This window comes from Terrapene carolina, unplaced genomic scaffold, assembly GCF_002925995.2.
Source record: "Terrapene carolina triunguis isolate 2854851 unplaced genomic scaffold, T_m_triunguis-2.0 Scaffold58, whole genome shotgun sequence".
NCBI lineage: Eukaryota > Metazoa > Chordata > Testudines > Emydidae > Terrapene > Terrapene triunguis.
In genome coordinates this window covers 86,147,615-86,164,193 of record NW_020664409.1, presented here as the reverse complement: position 1 = coordinate 86,164,193, position 16,579 = coordinate 86,147,615, and positions in this window count along the sequence as shown.

The window sequence follows — 16,579 nt, the reverse complement described above, 5'->3', positions numbered from 1 at the left end:
ATCAGAAAACACTACATTTGAAAATGTACATGGAACTTTGACTTAGAAATACTTGGGTTACTTCCTTCTGCTTGAGAGAGAGAGAAAGCTACAAGCCCCTAGAAATGAGGTTAATTTATACGGTAGATGAAAACATTTCTAAAGAGCAAAGCTCAGAATGCCAGTCAGCTTCATTCCACTTGTAGAAAAAGTTCTTGTTAGCAGGAGATGCCATTTGGCCAATCTGGAGGATTTTGAGCTTGAGGCAAGGTGCTATCAGCCTGCCCTCCCGCAGTCGGCCAGTATACCTCATCACACAATTTCCCTCTATAGTCAGCCACAGTAGCCAGCTAGTTTCAGCTCTTTGTTTCTGTGGGTCTTTCACACAACAAGAGTGTAGAAAGAAACATTTGAATAAATGAGAGACTCTGACTCTAAAAATAACACAAATTGGCAAGGATGAATGAACCCTAGGTCTCCAACCACCCCAATGGATGCTCTAACCACCAGGCTGCAGAGACATGTTCTTTCTGGCTCAATGACTCTATAATGATTTAATCTACAGAGGAACAACTTCAACGGGAGAGATGGAAAGAGACTCATACATGAATGCTCCATAGCTCAGTGGCTGGAGACTCCTGTTCAAATATTTTTTTTCACCTCAGACAGAGGGTTTATTGAACTTGAGTTTCCTACATACCAGATGAGTGCTCTATTCACTGGGGTAAAGGTGATAAGTTGGGCAGTGGCACCACCACTGGATAGATTTTGAATGGGAACTAATTCGGTACGTGTACTAAGAGACCACCTACGCCTATGCAAGACAAAAGGACAAATGCCTTGAGTGAGACAGAAAAGCCCATGCCCAGAGACAGAGACTTAGATTCCTAGGGAACCTTTACCTGGAAAATGTAAATGCTGAGTGAATTTAGGTGCCTAAGTGTGCAGTGGGAGTTTTGTGGACCACAGTTGAGCATAAAACTGGGACTTAGGACTTCTCTACACTTAAAATGCAGCAACAGCACAGCTGTAGCACTTCACTGAAGACACTACCTACACTGACAGGAGGGCTTCTCCGGTCAGCCTGGGTACTTCACCTCCCCAAGAGGCAATAGCTAGGTTGACAGGATAATTCTCCCATCGAGTTTGCGTTGCCTACATTGGGGGTTAAGTCGGTTAAACTGCATTGCTCAGGGGTGTGGAATTTTCACACCCCTGAGCAACATAGTTATACTGACCTAATTTCCTAGAGTAGACTAGGCCTTAGTGTGTGGGCTGTATAAGTAGGGGCATTGTCAGCAGATCGAGGGACGTGATCATTCCCCTCTATTTGACATTGGTGAGGCCTCATCTGGAGTACTGTGTCCAGTTTTGGGCCCCACAATACAAGAAGAATGTGGAAAAATTGGAAAGAGTCCAGCAGAGGGCAACAAAAAATATTAGGGGGCTGGAGCACATGACCTATGAGGAGAGGCTGAGGGAACTGGGATTGTTTAGTCTGCAGAAGAGAAGAATGAGGGGGGATTTGATAGCTGTTTTCAACTACCTGAAAGGGGGTTCCAAAGAGGATGGATCTAGACTGTTTTCAGTGGTACCAGATGACAGAACAAGGAGTAATGGTCTCAAGTTTCAGTGGGGGAGATTTAGGTTGGATATTAGGAAAAACTTTTTCACTAGGAGGGTGGTGAAGCACTGAAATGGGTTACCTAGGGAGGTGGTGGAATCGCCTTCCTTAGAGGTTTTTAAGGTCAGGTTTGACAAAGCCCTGGCTGGGATGATATAGTTGGGGATTGGTCCTGCTTTGAGCAGGGGGTTGGACTAAATGACCTCCTGAGGTCCCTTCCAACCTTGATATTCTATGATTCTATGATTAGGTGCATAAACCCCAGATTTAGATATGTAAGTATCTTTGTGAATTCTACCCAGTGTGCCTTGTCTGTACTATACTTTTAAAAATGTGTAAACATGTGCTAATATCAGACCTTTAATTCTTAGCCTAGATAGTGCTGAGACATGAGACAACATTTAGCTAGAGCCTCCATGCTACAAGGGGATCCATGGAGGCATAAGTGTCTGCCCATAGTGATCCCAATTCAGGAATGGTCTCTAAGTTTGTATATCTTTGTACCACAGGATCTTCCTATTTAACACATACCAATTATTTCACGATCTTTTGTTCTACAGGCAGTCCTCGGACTTACAACACAATTGGTTCCTGAAAATTGTGTTGTAAGTCGAAACGTCATAACTCGGAACCGCAATCTATTCCATTGTGGGACTGAGCATCGTAAAGTCGAAACCAACATCGTAAATCGAACCAGGGTGTCAATTCAGAAATGTCGTAAGTGCCGTTCATCATAAGTCAAATGTCGTAAAGTCGAGGACTGCCTGTACTTGGAATAAGTACTTCGTCACACCCTTCTAATGTGGCCTCTGATTTTAGTATTCATACTGCCATGCTGCCTTTTCCCCCCACTCTGTAACTTTTAAAAATAAAAGAAAACAATTCTTAAACATTCATAAAGTCTCTGGGACAAGAGTGGTTTCATTATCTCTCTCGTGAAATATCTCTTGTGAAATAATAAATAAAATAAAATTATAAAATAATAACAAATTAATAATAATAAAATAATAATAATAATGAAAATTAAAGATCACAAGAACTAGTAGCATGCAAAGTTTTCTGGGAAACTACAGTTTTTGGTGAATACATGTCTAATTACACGATTCTGTAAATAAAAGGCTGGGATCTGAAGCAGGTTCAGAAATCCATAAACACTCAGGTTCTCGAGTGGACAGAGTTGAATTATTGAAGGAATGAAATAACACTAAGGAAACATTTGAAACAACATTATTATGTAGGAGCTGAGCATGAAACGGAAACTAATATGACAGCTGTACTATTCCTAAGGGATATGTATCTCAGATCCAACATCTCAAATCCAGTCCCAATTGGAGATGAACTTTAATGTCATATATTTAATAAACAGTTATCAGAACAACTCCAGTATAGATCAGATAAATAAATAGTGTCTGTGAGGTGCCAACCATCCTTCATTCAATGGGAGAAGTGGGTGCTCTGTACCTTGCTACATTGATCTACAAGTTGGCTTCAAAGGCTCAGTAAATAAACTCTAATGAAGCTGACAGATTGGTCAACAAGCTACCAACTAAAAATAACGTTGCCTGGGCTGAACTGCATTTGAGGAAAAGTTTATTGCAAAAGCATCAACCACTACACATTGATGATGTTCTTTGGTGCATTAATACCTTTTCTCTAGGAACATACATTTTTTTCCATATACTGAAATTTTTGGCCCAGAAACTCCTTACTCCAGTGAAAGGCCTGGCAATTTCCCTTAACAGCTTCATACCAGAATATGATTAATACATAAGACAATCAATTGTACTGTCAACAATTCTGTTTATCTTTAGTAAAATGTTAGTAACTAAAACAAGTTTCTGAATTTTTGATTCACCTGATTGGTATGGATAGGGAACTGAGCATTTTCCAGCTTTATAAATAACTGAAACCTAACAAAGACTTCAAATATTTTTGATGGATCCTCAGTTTTCAGAAGACTGTATAGCAAAAGTTCAACTAATCAACAATCTCTGAAGATTTCAGGCTACCTTTCTGCATAATGACAGAGGAAGTGGAAAACATTGCACACATATTTAATCCCTTCATTGCTGAAGGTAGAATTTTGTGGATGAGTTAAATTCATCCCATTGTAGAGGGATTACATGATTCTATTCATTTCTTAAGATACATGCAAGTGTCTAATGTGGCTTTAAGTGATGCACAAGAACTCACATCACATAAGAACTCATACCTCAGTTACTGTGGGAAGGAATCAATACATAAGAGGAACTGTAAGATGTATACATGCTTTACTGAATAAGAGTGATCCTGTGAGATGATGAGAACCTTTTGCAAGGTACTGAGTACCCACAACTGTTACTCATTGTGATGGGGGTCAAGGGCATTCACCATCACTCAAGAGGTGCTCAGCCCTAACCAATGGGCTCATAGGCTCAAACCATATTGTTGTATTATGGCCATGCTCTCCCTTCCTCCTCTGCCTTCTTTTAAAAAAAATTACAATGTGCACTTCTTGTGTCTCATGGAAGCTAGACTGGGCACTTCTTGGGGCAAGTAAATTTGGTGAAGCAGCTACACATTTTGGGGCACTTGAAAAATAGACAAACAATGATTCCCATTCCTGGTTGTGGCAGTGCTACAGAATGGAATTCACTGAGTTTCTCTCAAGAACTTTCCCACGGAGCTGAAGGATGTCCATCCAGGTCTGGTTGAGCCTCCTAAACCCATGTATCTCCTTCATCTATGTGGATTATGGGGAATGTACCAAAAACACAGACCATATGACTCTCTGCATTACTGTTCCCCGTACCCCACAATGTTAGCCATTTTGCTGCTTTTTGTTCAATATCTCATACCCATTAATGAGAACCAAACACAGAACCTATTAATAGCAGGATGCTGAATCTTGATCATGACAGAGATATAGATAGAGTGGCTTTAGAAATCTCTGACTTGTGGCTGATTAAAAGAAAATCCATATTTTTGTTTGCTTTTGTTTCAGAAGTAACTATGTACTTGTAGCAAAAAGGTTAAAAACTGATTTAAAAAAAAAATCCAAACTAAACATGGTAGTTCAAAAAAATGTAAAACATACTCTCCTGAGGCTTATGTTTTCCTGATAATGGGCAGGAGAAAAGAGAACTGAGAACAGGAAGAAAATCACTGAGAAAAGTACTGCATTCTGAATGCTAATTTTAGGTACAGTTTGCCACAATAGACTTTTCCCCCAGATAAATGTAATTTAGCTGTAATTTCTGCTTCTACAGCCCAGAACTCTCAGATCAGACTACCATGACCACTGTGCAGATTAACCTCAACCATTCTTAACAGCTTATTGGCCTAAGCTAGCCAATAAGAAATGCTGAGGACAGGGGTATAGCCTAATTTCTGTATCTCAGAGGGAGTTAGGCTGCTAACTCCGGACCAGAGAAAGGTGGGTATCTTTGCTCAGGATTCACAACCATGAACCCTATCCTGGGCGTTAGTGCCTAAGCCAGGTCAGTCTCTTCTCAAGAAAAATTGAGGAAGAGGAGCTGGTGTCCTTATATCCAATAGTTTGGCAGGTGGTGCTCTCACCCTGGGTATGGGAGATCTGAATTCAAATAATTCCTCTTCCTGATTCTTCCTGAAGACAAACCCATGTCTCTCACATCCTTGGTGGGTGCATTAAGTGTTTCTTACTTTCTTTTTGGCCCCATTATTATTTAAGTATTTCATACAAAGTACAACATCTCCAACAGGAGAGAGTGAGAGTCCAGTATACCCTCCTGTAACACAATGGTAAGAGCACTCACCTGGGAGATATTAAACTCAACTATTAGCTACAAGGGAAAATATGACCTCTGTTGTGTTTTGTGCAGGGCCCAAGTGGGTAGGCATGCTCATAGGCAGCCTCTAAGCATGCCCACCAGATGGAGCCCCACTGGTGAGATCAGGGTAACACCCAGCTTGTGAATACTGCTTAGATATGAAGTAGGTGGTTTGAGCGACAGTGGCCGAAATGTAGGTGCCATGGGGACATTGCTGGTGGAAGCTTATATGCCTAGGGAGTTTTGGTGCCTACAGAGTTAGGCAGCAGCTGATAGGTGGTTTTATTACTGCCAGTGGTGTGGTGCCTAAATGTTGGTCTTAGGCATGCTTAAAGGGCATGTCCCCCTTATGAATCTAGTCCACCACTGAAACCAATGGAAGGTTTGTCATTGACTTCAAAGGGGGCAGGAGTGACCACATAGAGAGGTTCTATTTTTGGAATATTTTTATGTATATAGGGCCAGATACTCAGCGAGTATAAATTGTCATTCAGTGACTTTAGTAGAAATATATAGATTTAACTAATTGAAGGTCTGGCTCATCAACCTTAACTGGAAAACTCTGGAGTATTCCTACAAGCTTCCTTTTTTTTTTTTTCAATTAAGAGCTGATTTCTGTTTTCTAAATTGTAATATAGAATTCTTTGCTAGTTTTAGCTACATAGGAACAATTCCAATGGGCATTCTGCCTAACAAAAGAGAGGAGGACCATGTTATTTTTTTTCATATAACTCTGAATCCCAACTACATATAGTAACTAGAGCAACATGTAAGCTTTCTTTCATTTGGAGCTTATGTGTCAGGCAGAAACAATACATTTAAAAGATCGGCTTACGCTTTACAGTGATGGCCTATATTTGTTATATTTGCTTTGAGAGCGAGAAGGTGGGTGAGGTAATGTGGTTTATTGGACCAACTTCTGTTGGTAAAAGAGACAAGCTTTCAAGCTCCACAGTGCTCTTCTTCAGGTCTGTTAAAGTTACTCAGCTAAACACAAAGTGAAACAGATTGTTAAGCATAAGGAGTTAAAACATGTTGCAAGAAAATCAATTCAATAGCAAATGTGCAATTAACACCTCTGGAGTGACAGACCAAAGGAGAGGTATGTGGGTGACAGATTGTTAAAATGAAATTTTATCGAAAGCTTGCCTCTTTCACCAACAGAAGTTGATCCAGTAAAAGATATTACCGCATCCAACTGGTCTCTCTCATATCCTGGACCAATAAGGCTACAACAGCACTGCAAATTACAATTGCTTTGGCATTTGTCATAAGATTAATTATGATGGACACATCTGGTATATGACGTAACACATCCAAGTGAATCATAGCAGTGTACTGTACATCCGGATTTATAACTATATTTTTAATTTTGTTTTAATTGTATGTTTATATAGCTTAGGTGGTACATGGTAGGCAATCATTAGAGGTTGATATATAGAATGACTTTAGGTAGATTTTTCAAGGAAGATATTAAATTATAACATCCATTAATTATTTTTTTGATATTGGGAGCTACTGTTTCAGAGTCTACGACAAGAATCCTGTTACTTCTCCATTTTACTCATTTCTTTTTGCTATCCCCACTTGTTTTAGTTCTTTACCAGTATTTGATTATCTCTTACTAAGTTTATGACACTCTAAGTACCGGTAGGTAACTCAGAAGATTTCTTATTCTGTTGTTCTGTGATGGTCCTGTAGTAGTTTATTTCACATCTCTTTATTTCAGTCCAGGTATGGAATTCCAAATAACTCTGTAAACACTGCTGTAGTTTGGCTCTTAGATGTACTGAAAATAAAGGAGTATATTATTGGAGTTGCTATATTATTTTTCTATGGGGTTGTGTGTGCGTATATAATAAGAACATTCACTTGAACATTCAAACATTCAGAAGTCGCACTTGAACATTCAAAGATATTTTATCTTTATATCTGTCCATCTAGTTCTTTATAACATGCTCATAACCTCATAATCATAGCATCTAATAATAATGATCATCTAGATTATTATAAATAAAACAATGTGAATGCTTGTTTCCACAATTTGACAAGTACATTTTTCACTTCTGTTACAATACACACATACCAAATGACACTAAACATACAAGCATTTAAGAGACAGTGGTATATACACAAGCGCCTGGAAGTTAAAGCCAGCCAAATTCAAATTAGAAATAAGGTATACATTTTAACCATTGAGGGCGATTAACCATTAGAACAAACTACCAAGGAAATTGGACATTAATTAGGACTTGCCCAGGGCATCCTGCTACACTGCAGTCCAGACAGCTTCCCTAGCTGGGAAAGACATTTGACACTTTGTTGAAGGACCATCACTGAGAGCCATAAAGACTGCAGTCTGGGGACACTGACTTTGAATGATTCTCAGATACTCTCCCACCCCCATGGAACAATGGTCTCTCTACACAGAAGCCCACAAGGGTGCAGGGCAAGCACAACTATATGAACTGATTGTTGAGCCCATGGCACTGAGTCAGGGGTCATTTTTAAGTGTAGGGTCATGCTTTGTTCAGTGAGCTGACCATTGCCACATATAAGAAGGGCATGCAGGAGAGGGAAGACAGGAGTGACTCTGCCCAACCTGAAATGCTGCTGAATCACTGGCTTACAGAAAGGAGGAGATTACACATGGGGACGGTGCATCTTAGGGCTACTGTTGTTTTCAAAGATCTGTGACTCTTGAGTGCTTTAAGAATAAAGTTGCTGTGGATAAGACATTCCTTTGCTGAGCCAGTGTTCCTTGCTTTCCTGATGTTTTTTCCGAAGGGGTTAAACCAGTAATCCCGGAGTGTCCACATCGTAGGTAGAACTCTGAGGGAATATATGTTAGCAACTGGGAGGTTGAGACACTGATGTCAGGGTCCAGGGTGGCTGGGTGGTGGTTCCACAATCCAAGAAGGGGCTTCAGACAAGAGGTCTGAGCATGGGAGTGTGCCCTCAGGTCACAGAGCTAGAAACAGTGGCTAGACTTTATTCAGACTGAGTTCTAATGGAAGCAAGTGGGACTCAATGACTGGGTCCATTCACAACAGACTGGTGACCATGTGGTGGGCTACAGGGTCAGTTTGTAACACTCAGCACCTTTGAAAATAAGGCACTAGTATTTATGGGTCAGATTGATAATGGGGTCTGGGTGCCTAACTGCCACTTACATCCAACATTTAGATACTCAAAACCCCAGCTCAGCTGCCAGCTTATCCAGTGGGCACCAAGAGTCCCTATGCACATAATTTCCACTGGTAAAGTCCCCCAGGTACCTAAATATCTGCAGTTGGGCTTGCACTCTGCTGCCTCACTTCTGACACCACTGAGCAACTTGCCACCCAACTCAAGCCTAAACCCCAGCAGGATTCCCAAACTAGATGTTCCCCTGCCTATCTTTCATTCAGGGCCTGATTCCTTCCCAATACTCACAGATTAAGGTTGGTCCTAATTAACTGAGTTTTTACTGATAAAAGTTGTTATGAAAATTGACCAGCCTAGGTACAAAATATATACTTGCCCAAACTTATAATGACAACATTCCATGATGATGATCATGAAAAAAATGCCATTTTATTTCCTTGTTTTAAAAATATATATACCCCCATATATGAGTGGGCAAGGAGAATTTTAAAATACTGCCATACTAATTTCTGATATTAAGTAGAATGCTCATTTTACGAACTCCAAATTTACAAAAAAGAAAAAAAACAACCTCTTTTTAATCTGAATTGCCTTTATGTTCCTAGCCAGGGAACATTCTTCATTGTATCACCTTGACTGTCAGCTTTTAATTTTAATAAGAGATTCCAGATGTAAGTGCAGATTTTAATTGCATTAAACTCCGTCACACATTAAATAAATAAACTGCACTCAAGATTAATTGCAGTACTACTGAATTAACAATATTGTGCTGACTCCTTCATGACATTTCATTTGAATAGCATTTCAGTTGGCTGTGCATATCGCTGTTTCATTTAAACCAAGGTGCCGTGGTCTTTCATGTACATTGCAAATCATCTTTAGCCAAATTCTAGTTTCACTTGGTTTCCTGCTCACTGCAATGGGACTACTAATATATTTAAGGAGGAGAAGATTTGCAGGATCAGACCCTCAATCGAGTTCAGCCTAGGACTATGTGGCCCCCTGTATTCACCTTTAAAATTAGGTGATATGTTCTTAATACCTGATATGTAAGGTCAGCTCCAGTGTTAAATAATGGTGATTTTCAAATGTCTGTATCTTGACAGGAATCAAAGCTAGAAGCTTACTGTTTAGAAGGCTAGCAATGAATCTTATTTCCCCAAACTCTAAAAAATATGATAAAATTGATTGTGCTATTTCAATGTGTTTTGAGGTCAAAAAGCTTTATTTTATATTTTATCCTGCTGAAGGCATCTCATCCTGAAATGGATGTGAACAACATATCTCATTTTTCAACAAAACAAAACACATAAAAATCCCATAAGAAAGCAAAACTCCAAATGCAGTAAATAAATTAATGCGTATTCAACAAACAGTGAACTCTGTGGTTTTGATTATACAGCAACCCCTGTTCCTGATGGAAGATTTAATGTGCGTCAGAAAATTTTGCACCTGCACATCTTAGACACCAACAATTGGCAGCTTCTGCTAAACTATTACAGTGCAAAATGTCATGTTTCCGTCCCAATACCCACTTATTGAGGTTGGCTCTAATTGTCTGTGTTTTTACTGGTTAAGTAACACATGAGCCAAAAGACAAGAAGAATTTATGTCTGAAGGTATCATTCTGATCGCACTTATACCAGTTTTACACTGGGGTAAGCCTACTGATTTCAGTGGAGTTACTCCTAATTTACTTCTTAATTCTGCTCAGGAAGGCATTTTTCCTCCATGTATTCTGGGAGTTTTTTATGTTGTTTTGTTTTTAAATCTCCTTCCTCTGACGCATCTGGCATGGCCCAGACTGGAGATGGAACATTGGCTGGGAAGGAGTAGGGCTCTAAAGTGGCACCAAACTCTCTCTCAGGTGCTTGGCTGGCTGGTTCTTGCTCATGTGCTCAGGGTCTATATGATTGCCATAGGGTCTATCTGATTGTCATATGTGGAGTCAGGTCAGATTGGCCGTGACCTTGGGAGATTGTTGTTGTTGTTGGGTTTTTTTTGCTTTCCTCTGCAGCCTGTGAGTGCAGGTCACTTGTTAGGAGTATCTAGATGTATCTCACTTAATATTTCACTGCCATTGTGGGGGACTGTGGGCATTGGTCCCTCCTATTCTCTGTCTTTGGCCCATAATTGTCTAGTCACCTATATGACTGTAATACTTTCGTCTAATTTTGGTTGTTTGGATATGCAGGAGGTCAGAGTTGATTATCTGGTTGTTCCTTCTGGCCTTAAACTCTGTGACTATAAAACTCTATATGACATGACTCTGCTGTGACATCAGTATCAGGCCCATTGTGAATACATCCTCACAGTATATATGCCTCGAAGAGAAAACCATAGATGGTTCAAATTCTGGTTTCAGTTCACTTTTACAGGCAAATCAATGAAGTTACACTAGTGTAACTGTAGGCAGATAGGCCTCACATGTCCTCAGTACTGTATGCCATCTGTAGTCAAGAATGGTGAGACCCAAGAATGGGGTTTTAAGAGCTGTATGCATTTGATCTAGTCTATTGCTTTCAATAGACTCGTAGATAAAGAGCAGTGCCTAAGTATGAAGTTAATTAAGCCTCCTCTTGCCTGTGACATGTAGAGAAGTATTAAGTTTCCCATTTGAGAAACTGAGGCAAAGAGAGACAGAGAGAAAGTGGCAAGAATTGGTGTCAGACCTACGAGAAGCCCTTATGGGGTGCCACAGGCTCTGCTGTATATAATAGTAGGTGCAGCATTGGTGGCAGTCTTTTCCCACAATCAACTCATCCATGGGCAGGGAGGGTAAACCTTGTGACACTAAGCACCCCTGTATTCACATTCTGTACACTATTATAATAATCTTGGTATGCCTTGTGAAATATCATTTGACTAATAACTCACTGATCATTAATATTCTTGCATGTTGTATGTATATGACAGGTATTAAGAGCTTTGAATATATGCTGGAATTATAACTAAAGTGTGTGTGAACCAGTAGTCACAGGGAGTTATTAACCTCATGTATCCTAAACAAAGGAATTTGTGTTTACTACTTACATGTAAATTTAGGTAAACAGGTTCATCAAGACAGCAGGGGGAGGAGATGGCAAAGGACAGAACAATTTTCATTTCAGCAAACACAAGTGGTGGTGGGGGGACTGCATGGAGCTTCCTTCACTATCAGACTCCATGTTGTCTTCCTTACTGCTTGGATACAGTAAGTATGAGAACTAACCTTTAGAAGAATCCATTTAAAAGGTTTACTGGTCTATGAAGACAGGAGGCTGAACCTCCAGTGATAGCCAGTTGAATCAGCTGATTATATACAATACTACTGTACTATAAGAATGTTCAGAATGAGGTCTTTTCTGAAAACTAATGATACACTGGTGATTAATATCAATGTGAAATGTATGTATCAACACAATGTAAGGAATTATGGATACTCAATGATATTAGGCTGTACAAGATGCCCAGATAGGAGGGAATGTCACAGCTATCCACCTGTCTCCTATGTTAATTGAGCATGGTAAAATCAAAACAATGGAATCCATATTTACATACAGGGGGTGGGAAGCCAGGAAAGCATGAGATCATCCTGCCTCTTGAAACAAGTTCACTGAACTTTGGAAGACATGAGCAAGGACAGAAGCCTTCGGGGGGAAGGGGTAGCTCAGTGGGTTGAGCATTGGCCTGGCCTGATAAATCCAGGGTTGCAAGTTCAATCCTTGAGGGGGTTGTTTAGGGATCTGGAGCAAAAATCTGTCAGGGATGGTACTTGGTCCTGCTGTGAAGGCAGGGGACTGGACTTGATGACCTTTCAAGGTTCCTTCTAGTTCTATGAGATAGGTATATCTCCATATAAGAATTAAAAAAAGCCATCTTTGGCATTCATCACTAGATAGACACAAGGGAACAGAGCCCTTGCAAGCTAAGAAAGATGGGTCCTTCAACAAAGGGGGGCTTGAGGTCTCTGGAACTAAATATAGGTAAGACACCTGCTCAGGCATAGATCTTTCACCTAAGATAAAAAGGGAAACCAGCATCTTGTACTTTTGTGGAAGGTTCTGACTGAGGGAAATTCAGCCATGGCTGGGAAGAAAAATGACTGGTGACAGAAACCACCTCGAACAAAGTCTATATCTTGCTAGATTGTTTTAGACTTTTAGATGCATGTTTTCACTTTTCTTTGCTTGTAACCCATCCTAACTTTATTCCTTTAGTTAGCAGCACTTAACCTATGTCCTGTTCTTAATAAATTTGTTTGATTTTATCATAAACCAACTCAGTGCAGTGTTTAAAGGGAAGGGTGTATTCACTCCCAGTTGAGTTAATAAGCTGTGGTGTGTTTTTGTTTCTTTAAATGAAGAAACGAACAAACCGGTATTATTTATTTGAACTGTACAGGAGAGGGTTTGGCATTTCAGAGCACATGGTTTTGGGAAAATTCAGGACTGGAGGTGTATTGGGGTCACCCTGCAAGTAGTAATCAAGGTTGGTAGAAACTGGAGTGCATTTTTAATTTTTCTTCCTGGTTCGGGATGAAATTCTTTTAAAAAATGCAAAGCTTTTTGTGGGAAGGGATTTTCATTTTCTGGCCAGCTCTACTTGAAACCATATTTGATGTTAGTTGAATTCTAGGTTCCAGCTAAACCTTTCAGACAGCCCTGTTCAGAAGTTCTGATTCTCAGACACCCTCCAATAGTAACTGCTAGACTACATTTCCTCCCTCATGTAATCCTCTTCCGTACTCTGAAGTTTTACTATGTCCTGTACAATCCTAAACATTGGTCTGTGTAACATGTACATAGAACTATAGAATCATATTTTACATAGGAATAAAGCAAATCTTCATATATGAAAAGACATAGATCACTGTTGTGCACTTTTGATTGACTGCTGAGGTGAGAATTCAACTTATTTGTGATCTGTTGCTCTTATTCCTGTACAGTTGTCGTAATCCTTTGGTGTCATTGTCTGCCACTGGTAAGCCTCAGGCAAAATATCTGCCTGAACTCTTGACCTGTATATTTTTGACATCACAGCTGTTCTTAATGGGCTACCCATGTGTCCAGTGGAACACATTCTCTCTTATTGGCAGACACAAGCCTATGTAAAATCAGTCAAACATGTCTCCCCTCACACTCCCCAGTCACATAATCCTTTTTGGCACAGAAAAATCCACAAATATTGCCAGGCAAAGATGCAGAAGATATACATATGGCAGTGAAGTCTCAGAGAAGGGACCTTCTACACAATGCAAGTGAAGTTTTGAATTGTCATACAGATTCACCATGTAAATTCACATTTCCTTGGCAAAAATTCCCCAATGAAATGGAACAAACAACTTGTGGGCAGGAATAATGCCAGTCTAAATGTGGACATGAATACAGACAGCCAAGAGACAAATTATGAGTATTGCATAGGTTTGCTGATGATAGGAAGCCTTGCCAAGAAAGCCGAACTGGCTGGCCATCGTGAGGTTACTGCCTTTATTAAGGACAATATGCTAGAACTAATCAAGCTCTGTCAACATTATATTCATTTTAAAAATGCTGATGGTGGTACATATGGAGTTTTTGGCCCTGCCAAAATAAACCTACCGTACTTTTATGTTGTCTCATGGAGAAACAAATGATTAACCTTCACTCTACTCTGCATCACCTGGCCAAACATATTCTGACCATCTGTCTGTTAAATAGAAAGAAGGAAAAAAGGAGGAAAGAATTTTCTTACCAAAATTAATAAGGAAGAGTTCAGACTGAGTAATAATCAAGTCTTGAGTAGAAACATTGACACTGGGTTTCTGCTTTCACTAACATCAATTGGACACCTTTATAAATCCACTTACTTAAACTGAGTTACTCCTGGTTCATACAATTTTAACAATTATGGCAGTATTACACCCAAAGATTTCTCCTTAATTGACATTTTGGAAGGCACATAATTTCTGTCCTCAAGAAGTAGGGCCTACCTGGAGATTAAAGCCTTGATTCTGCAACTAATTGCTGAGGATTGGGGCCTATCACAATCCATAAACAGGGAGTTTATTGGAGGGCAATTAATCTTCCTGAGGGCTGGCTCCCAAGAGGTGACTAGTTCTCTTAACCCCCACTGATTTCAATGAGAGTTACAAGTGCTCAGCATCTCTTATCATTAGATCTGTGGTAGCACCAAGAGGCCTCATCCAGGCTGCAACCTAATTGCTTTAACTAAATCATAAAACATAAACCAATGACAGTCACTATCCCAAAGAGCTTACCATCTAAAAGGCAAGACATAGCAAATGGAAGAAACATTTTAGTAATTGAAGTATAGGAGTCGGAGGAAGGATGGTGTAACAGACATAATGGGATGTTTTAGCATTGAGTGGCTACAAATTGCATGCACATGAATACCACTTGCCACCTGCCTGGCCATTTTCAGATGACTATTTTCCATATGCAGAGGAGTGTTCAAGAGTGACTTGAAGGAGAATAAAGGGTTTACTTTATAGATTTTGATTTAGGTTTTGCCTTGCATGGGGGAAAACATGAAGATGCTTGTGGGAAATGTGGTTGATCACATCTGGCATTACTGGCAGAGATAAAGTAGGGGTCACCGTGTAATGAGATAATAGGATAGAGAGGAAGAGGAGGGCTAACCTCTGGAGAGTTCTGAAGGTTAGGAAAGAATTTGTACCAAGAAGATGCTCTTAGCAGCAGCAGCATTTGAATGGACTTCAGGGGAATTTACAGTGGAGATGAAGCCTTGGAAGGTTAAATGTGGGCTTGGATAAAATATGTTCTTTTAAACAGTTTGAATGATGATAATGGGATCTTTAAGCATTTTATTCCATATTTACTAAGTCCCTCTTAGTCTTTTTCAGTGACATTTTTTGAAAACAGAAATTGCTATTTTTATGTATATTTTGATTAGCTTCCAAAACAAATGAGAAAAATGTATCTAAGACATACCTCAATATTACAAACATACAGAACCTAGCATACCCGAATAGAGAGAAAATGTGCATAGACTAGCCCATTTATCCCACTGCTGCACTATTGAAAACCACAGTGGGTGTAAGGATAGATGATGATTGTTTGTAATGAACTCAGTATAGTTTAAATTTTTAAAATGCTCACACATTTAGCAGACTGCCAACCACTGTATAAATTTCACATGAGGCAGTTCATTTAACCCAGACTAGTGAAATATGGTCCTGACCATATTTACCCTAGTGGTAGCTGAGTGCCAAACAAAATAGTGTAAAAATGAACAATCAAGAAGGGGGAAAAGACAATTATTTATATCTAGGTCAACAACATAAATTAAAAAAACATCATTAGTCATTTTTATTCATTATTTACATAAAATATATCATTTGATTCAACTGTTCATAACATTTGGAATTTAGGATTTTTTTGTATACTCCAGTTCTATGACAAATAGGTTCTAGTAAAAAAACTGACCTAAAGAAGTGTCTTTGTTTGTGACCTTTAACCTTGCAGAGTACTTTAAAGCATTTTATGGGCCTCCAAAGTAGGCCTTTCTGTCCTACTCATAAATAATTACTTTGAGTCCTTGTATCAAGAAACTATAGTTTGTCAGGTAAAGAATGGTCATTTCTGGCATTTAAATCTTCCACTGAAAACATATATCTGTGTTTCCTGGATTGTATGTGACAGTGTAAATCTCAAAGCAAAATTATCTTGTCCTCTCTTGTAAGTGATGGAGTTTCCCATCGAGTTTGACAAATGAGCTACAGTTACTTATTAGTCTCAACTCAGAACCCACAAAGACAAATTTTGGACCTGCAGTACCATCCACAAGTATCACATAGTGAAGAGAATTGTAGATGAATTCCAGTGGCTTTTAGGTGTACACTTCACATGTCTTGCCTTGATTGCAGCAATTCGCGAGCTCTCTATATCTTTCAGTGCAAAAAGCGACAAAGAGTCCTGTGGCACCTTATAGACTAACAGACATATTGGAGCATAAGCTTTCGTGGGTGGATACCCACTTCGTCAGATGAATGTAGTGGAAATTTCCAGAGGCAGGTAAGATGCTAACACGGCTACCC